Source organism: Schistocerca piceifrons, chromosome 9, assembly GCF_021461385.2.
Source record: "Schistocerca piceifrons isolate TAMUIC-IGC-003096 chromosome 9, iqSchPice1.1, whole genome shotgun sequence".
Classification (NCBI taxonomy): Eukaryota; Metazoa; Arthropoda; class Insecta; order Orthoptera; family Acrididae; genus Schistocerca; species Schistocerca piceifrons.
The window spans coordinates 82557604-82564423 of NC_060146.1; the positions used below are offsets into that span (position 1 = coordinate 82557604).

Sequence of the window (6820 nt, forward strand, 5' to 3'; positions counted from 1 at the left end):
CTCCCAACGTACCAATCATTAGGGCGATTTTTTTTTCTGAAATCTCCTCGCGTTGTCAGCCGAGTCGTAGCGACGTGTCCTCGTTACGTTTCGACGAGTTTGCTACCTGCAATCTTCAGGCCAAGTCTGAAGATGACGAGTACGAAACTCGTCGAAACATTGCGACAATACGACGGCTGACAACCCGAGGAGATTTCGTCAAAATTATTAGGGCTTCTTCCTATTCCATCGGTGTACAGAGAGGGGCAAAAATGCCTGCTTAAACGCCTCTTTGCCCTCTGTAATTACTCTAAAACGGGCGCAGGATGTGGGGTTATCCCCAGCAGTACCAACATGTTTTCCGTAACGCGTACTGCCAGAGGGGTTCGGGTGCTTTATAACCACCACAAAAAATTTAAAAAATCATTAACTGTTGTTAACTTTTATTAATAACATGCTTTTTAATAGGAAATGATGTATAAATAGTCTCCAGATATATGTATACTAAGATGGTATCTGTTCTTTCGGACATGTCCGAAAGAACAGATACCATCTTAGTATATATACATAGTTAAGGCTCACCGGCCACTTGACCATCTTCTTCTTCTGTGCGGATGCACAAAAAGTACCCGAACTCTTACGGGAATCGGCAACGCACCGCGAGTAATGAGTATAATGGGCGGGGGCACTACGAATGTAGTGCGGGACAACACGTTGAGAATGTGGATGCCGCGGGAGGCCTGCCAGAGATAAGTCCCTGCAGTTGCACTATCCTCTGTGTCCTCGGTGGCTTAGATGGATAGAGCGTCTGCCATGTAAGCAGGAGATCCCGGGTTCGAGTCCCGGTCGGGGCACACATTTTCATCTGTCCCCGCTGACGTATGTCAACGCCTGTAAGCAGCTAAGGGTAGTCTCCAGAACCTGAAAATATGCTTTAGCACAATCTTAGCAATGCCAATGCATTTCCTGTAATGTGTACATTGTAGCGGGAAGAGCTTTATGACCACTGCCAATAAATTTAAAATAATACCACTTATCTGTCGTTGACTTTTGCTCATAAAATAATATTTAAACATATTCAGATGTGTAAGAAGGGTCCTGAACCTGAAAATATGACTATTACACTTGTTGCGAAAAGTCACATTCACTACTAACACCTAAATTTTTTTAGGGAAGTTTAACTGAGAAATTTTGAACTATAATATAACCCAGTGTAAGAAATCATTTAAAACAATTAATACCGTTTCAAAATTTTAAAATACAAAGTACGTAGCCGGCCGTGGTGGCCGAGCGGTTCTAGGCGCTACAGCGTGGAACCTCGCGACCGCTACAGTCGCAGATTCGAATCCTGCCTCGGGCACGGATGTGTGTGATGTCAAATGGTTCAAATGGCTCTGAGCACTATGGGACTTAACTGCTGAGGTCATCAGTCCCCTAGAACTTAGAACTACTTAAACCTAACTAACCTAAGGACATCACACACATCCATGCCCGAGGCAGGACTCGAACCTGCGACCGTAGCGGTCGCGCGGTTCCAGACTGTAGCGCCTAGAACCGCTCGGCCACTCAGGCCGGCTGTGTGATGTCCTTAGGTTCTAAGTTCTAAGGGACTGATGACCTCAGAAGTTAAGTCCCATAGTGCTCAGAGCCATTTGAACAAAGTACGTGAGTATATTACAATATTTTCTAAAGGTACACATAAAGTAACCTCCACCCCCACCCCACCCCTTTGTATTGCGAGGGTTACAGCTGAACTCATCCAAAATCCAAGTGGTACTGTTTGGTCATCCTAGGCTCATTAGCACGAAATATCGGGAATCCTCACCACCTTCCACCCTAAATGGGACAAACATTAAGTTCTCTCCCTCTGCAAAGTGCCTAGGAGTGAGAACAGATGAAAACCTAAACTGGACTGGGTATGAAACTACGGTGTGCAAGAGGGTATCAGCATCTCTCCGTAGCATCTCCACAAAAATGTAAAAACCTCTTCCCTTTTGGCCTGAAAAAGAAACTGTCACAAACACTTATATTCGCAATTATTACATTTGATTACAGTCACGTTATCGTACTAAGCCTTTCTCAGGAAATACTATCTCTCAATGCCTGTGCTGTTAAGAAGAACGATGCAAGTTCTTCCGGACATACATCCTGTACGGAAATTACGAGTGCATGATGTGTGTAGGAGTACGGGTTGTGACGCAGGTACGACGACGTATGCGAGTGTGGGTCCGCCTGTCAGTTGTGCAGCGAAAGCCTCAGCGGTTACGGCAATGGCTCGCGTAAAGCGGAAAATCCGGGTTGGGATCCCAGTCTGGCGCAAGTTCTCGTTGACTTCATTCCCCTCTGCAGGTGATCGTTATTCGTATCCGCAACCGCGAATACATTTCATGTATTTCTCAGGAAACCTCACGACGCCTGTAACTGCTTATGAATGTGTGTGTGCGTTTTATACGTCATGTTCGACTTTCTGATGATATTTCATCATCATATGCACAGCTTACTGGCTGCGTGCAGACAAGAGCAGATATTTCAATACCCTCCTTCTCTTCTACTGTCTTCCCTTGATCTTAACTCTCCTATGTGAACAACATGGCACAAAGACCTGTTTTCTCAGAGCAAAATCCTTTCTGTCGAAATCCATCGTTGAGCCACATTCTTGAAGTACTTCTGAGTAGCAGGAACCCTACTCTGGAACAACCGCCTGCATTCTATTAGACAACTGAATTACATCTCCGGCTTCAGAAGACAGTTAATGACATATCTACTGAAGCTACAATAGGATTACCATTGTCTTTGTACGCACCCGGTAGCCTTGTACATACATCATTCTTTCCAACCAGATCTTCCACATTTTCCAGTATTCTTAGTTGGTGCGGTCTCCCTAAATTTCCTTTCCTCGGAACTCGCTATATCAGAAATGGTCTGTTTTGCACACCTATGAATTCCTTTTTTATTTCTCACTGTCGTTATTGTAATTACTATTATTATATGGTATTATTATATGGTAAAACTGTATATGACAAGACAGAGCTTGAAATACATCCAACAAGAAATTGAGGGTGTCAGAGCTAATCTAAGATGAAGAGGCAGGCACAAGAGGAATGCGTGGCGATCCGCGTAGAACCAGTCAGAACACTGACGTCCCCCAAAAAGAAAAGAATGCTATTCGGTACAGGGCTCACACACTTCAGCAGTATTCTAGAATTGGCCGAATAACTGTTTTGTAAGCAATCTCCTGTGTAGACTAACTGCGTTTTCCTGATTTCCTTCAATGAACCGAAGTCTGTCACCTGTTTTCCATATGTCTGAGCCTATGTGATGATTGCGTCCCATAACCCTACAAATCGGTAAACAATTGCAGCTTGTGACGGTGGCAACTTTCTTAGTAAATGAGAACAAATTATTCGAATGAGATCGTGATCACTGTGAGTAATCGGGAGAAGCACTGTACGGATCGATTAGTGACTGTTTACTTTTATTAATTACACTGCTTCCTATAACGGCTGACAAAGAATGTCAACACACAGTAACCCAAGTTCCATTCATCGGTATTTGTTTCAAACCCGTAAACATGTCGACTTGTGTGCCTACGAACTACGATGTGCGGACAGTATTGGTTTCCTGTTATCATTTGAAGAAAACTGCTGCAGAATCGCATTGAATGTTTCTCGAAGATTTCGGCGAGCATGTTCTTGGCAAAATATAGTGTCTCGAGTGGTTGATAAGTTCGAAAGTGGTGATTTTTGACGTGAGAAAAGACGAACGCGGGAAACCACCGGAATAGGTCGAAGATAACGATTGGCAGGCGTTATTGGATGAAGACGATACTCAAACTCACAGGAACTCTCGGAACAATTGAATGTGACGCAGAAAGCCGTTTCTCTCCGGTTGAAAGCTATGGGAAAGGTGCAGAAAGTGGGAAAATGGGTTTCGCATGAAATGAATGAAAGACAGCAAGCAAAACGGAAGACCACTTGTGAAATGCTCCTCGTCAGATACAAAAGAAAGTCGTTTCTCCATCTAATAGCGACAGGTGATGAAAAAGGGACATATTTTGAGAATCCTATGCGACGTAAATCATGAGTCAATCCAGGCAAACCATCGTCATCTACTGCAAGACTAAATCGCTTTGGAAACAAGACAATGCTCTGTGTTTGGTAGGAGCAGAAGGGTGCCATCTATTATGAGCTGCTAAAACCTGGTGAAACAGTTAACACTGATCGCTAGCAATAGCAAATGATCGATTTAAATGGAGCATTACTTGAAAAATGACAGGAATATGAAAAAAGGCAACACAAAGTCATATTGCTCCATGATAACATTCCATCACACACAGCAAAACGGGTCAGGTAAACGACCGAGGCGGTCAGTTGGGAAATACTAGGGCATGCGGCTTATTCTCCAGTCTTGGCTCCGTTAGATTATCATCTTTATCCATTACTGGGACACGCTCTTGCTCAACAACGTTTTTGTTCGTATGAAAGTGTACGAAAATGGCTCTCTGATTGGTTCGCTTCAAAAGAAGAACTGGTTTCCTTGGCGTGCCATTCATAGCCTACCGGAGACGTGGGAGAAATGTATAAATAGCAGTAGAGATTATTTTGAAGAAAATATTGTTCATCATGTTCAAAATACAGACGTGTAATTATTGCAAAAAAAATGGTTCAAATGGCTCTGAGCACTATGGGACTCAACTGCTGTGGTCATAAGTCCCCTAGAACTTAGAACTACTTAAACCTAACTAACCTAAGGACAGCACACAACACCCAGCCATCACGTAATTATTGCAACCAAATTCGCATTTCATACTTCTACTTACACTACTGCCCATTAAAACTGCTACACCAAGAAGAAATGGAGATGATAAACGGGTATTCATTGGACAAATATATTATACTAGAACTGACATGTGATTACATTTTCATGCAATTTGGGTGCATAGATCCTGAGAAATCAGTACCCAGAACTACCACCTTTGGCAGTAATAACGGCCTTGATACGCCTGGGCATTGAGTCAAACAGAGCTTGGATGGCGTGTACAGGTACAGCTGCCCATGTAACTTCAACACGATACCACAGTTCATCAAGAGTAGTGACTGGCGTATTGTGACGAGCCAGTTGCTCGGCCACCATTGACCAGACGTTTTCAATTGGTGAGAGATCTGGAGAATGTTCAGGCCAGGGCAGCAGTCGAACATTTTCTGCATTCGGAAAGGCCCGTACAGGACCTGCAACATGCGGTAGTGCATTATCCTGCTGAAATGTAGGGTTTCGCAGGGATCGAATGAAGGGTAGCGCCACGGGTCGTAACACATCTGAAACGTAACGTCCACTGCTTATAGTGCCGTCAAAGCGAACAAGAGGTGACCGAGACGTGTAACCAATGGCACCCCATACCATAACGCGGGTGATACGCCAGTTTGGCGATGACGAATACACGATTCCAATGTGCATTCGCCGCGATATCGCCAAACACGGACGCGACCATCATGATGCTGTAAACAGAACCTGGATTCATCCGAAAAAATGTTTTGCCATTCGTGCACCCAGGTTGGTCGTTGAGTACACCATCGCAGGCGCTCCTGTCTGTGGTGCAGCGTCAAGGGTAACCGCAGCCACGGTCTCCGAGCTCATAGTCCATGCTGCTGCAAACGTCGTCGAACTGTTCGTGCTTATTGTTGTTGTCTTGCAAACGTCCCCACCTGTTGACTCAGGGTTCGAGACGTGGCTGCACGACCCATCACAGCGATGCGGATAAGATGCCTGTCATCTCGACTGCTAGTGATACGAGGCCGTTGGGATCCAGCACAGAGTTCCGTATTACCCTCCTGAACCCACCGATTCCATATTCTGCTAACAGTCATTGGATCTCGACCAACGCGAGCAGCAATGTCGCGATACGGCAGAGAAGGGGCCGAAGAAGCGGGAGATGGACTGATAGAAGACTGGAATGAACGCATATCTGGGCAACACCGGGTATTGACCTAGTTAATTATTTGAAATACAACAAACAAAATTATTGTTCCACTTGGAAGACATCAGATAGGAATACTGTAGCCGTTAAAACGATGCAGAGTACAGTTAGGTGAGTGGCAGCTGTTGGTTTCCCGCTGCCACACGTACTTCGAGCCGACACGGTGAGACCTGCGCTGGCTCGCTAGACTTGGCGGTAGGGCAGGCCCCAGGCTGGCGTGCCGGCGCCCCGACTGGGCCGCCCGCTATTGATCGCGCCGCCTGCACCAGCTGATTGCGTCTGGACTCCAGCGGTGGGCCAACTCGGCTTTACGCCAAACCCAGCTAACCGAGATGAGAGTTTTCGTAAACCGAGTTAAGCCGAAATGGGACAAAATAACTGAGATAACATTCAACTCCGTTCTCTCTTTCGCGTCTACACAGCCTGCGATGCAGTATAGGTATCCAACCGCAGCTTTCCGGTTTTCCAATCGGCGATCGCATATATAGCGACGAGCGCGATGGGTACAACACGGGGCGCTATTTTTGGTCTTCCAGCGCGAAAATTTGAATATACACTTGATAAATCAGAAACATGTTGTATAGGTTTTGACGGCTATCGGGCGATCGTAAGATAGCCAAACGGCTGTTCGCGCTTACGACTGCACAGAGCACTACAGGTTCGGTATCGGGTCTTTTTGGTTTGAAACTTTGAAAATACACTTATGAAATACCCGAAATACAGAGTATTAATGTTGATAATTCTTCCGGGTTATATGGCCGTTGTCCATGGAATACTTCTATTCCTAACGTTTCGTCCAATACTACGTTGGACATCCTCAGAGGTATGGCTGGTCCTATTGAGTCATGCCGACTGACGAGTCGGGCG

At 45.3% G+C, this 6820-nt stretch overlaps 1 non-coding gene across 1 annotated transcript; it reads left to right on the forward strand.

Annotated features, from left to right (window-relative positions):
- The first annotated feature begins 759 nt into the window (after positions 1–759).
- On the forward strand, positions 760–833 carry Trnat-ugu. The gene has a single exon. It is a non-coding gene; the product is annotated as a tRNA-Thr (tRNA).
- The last annotated feature ends 5987 nt before the right edge of the window (positions 834–6820 follow it).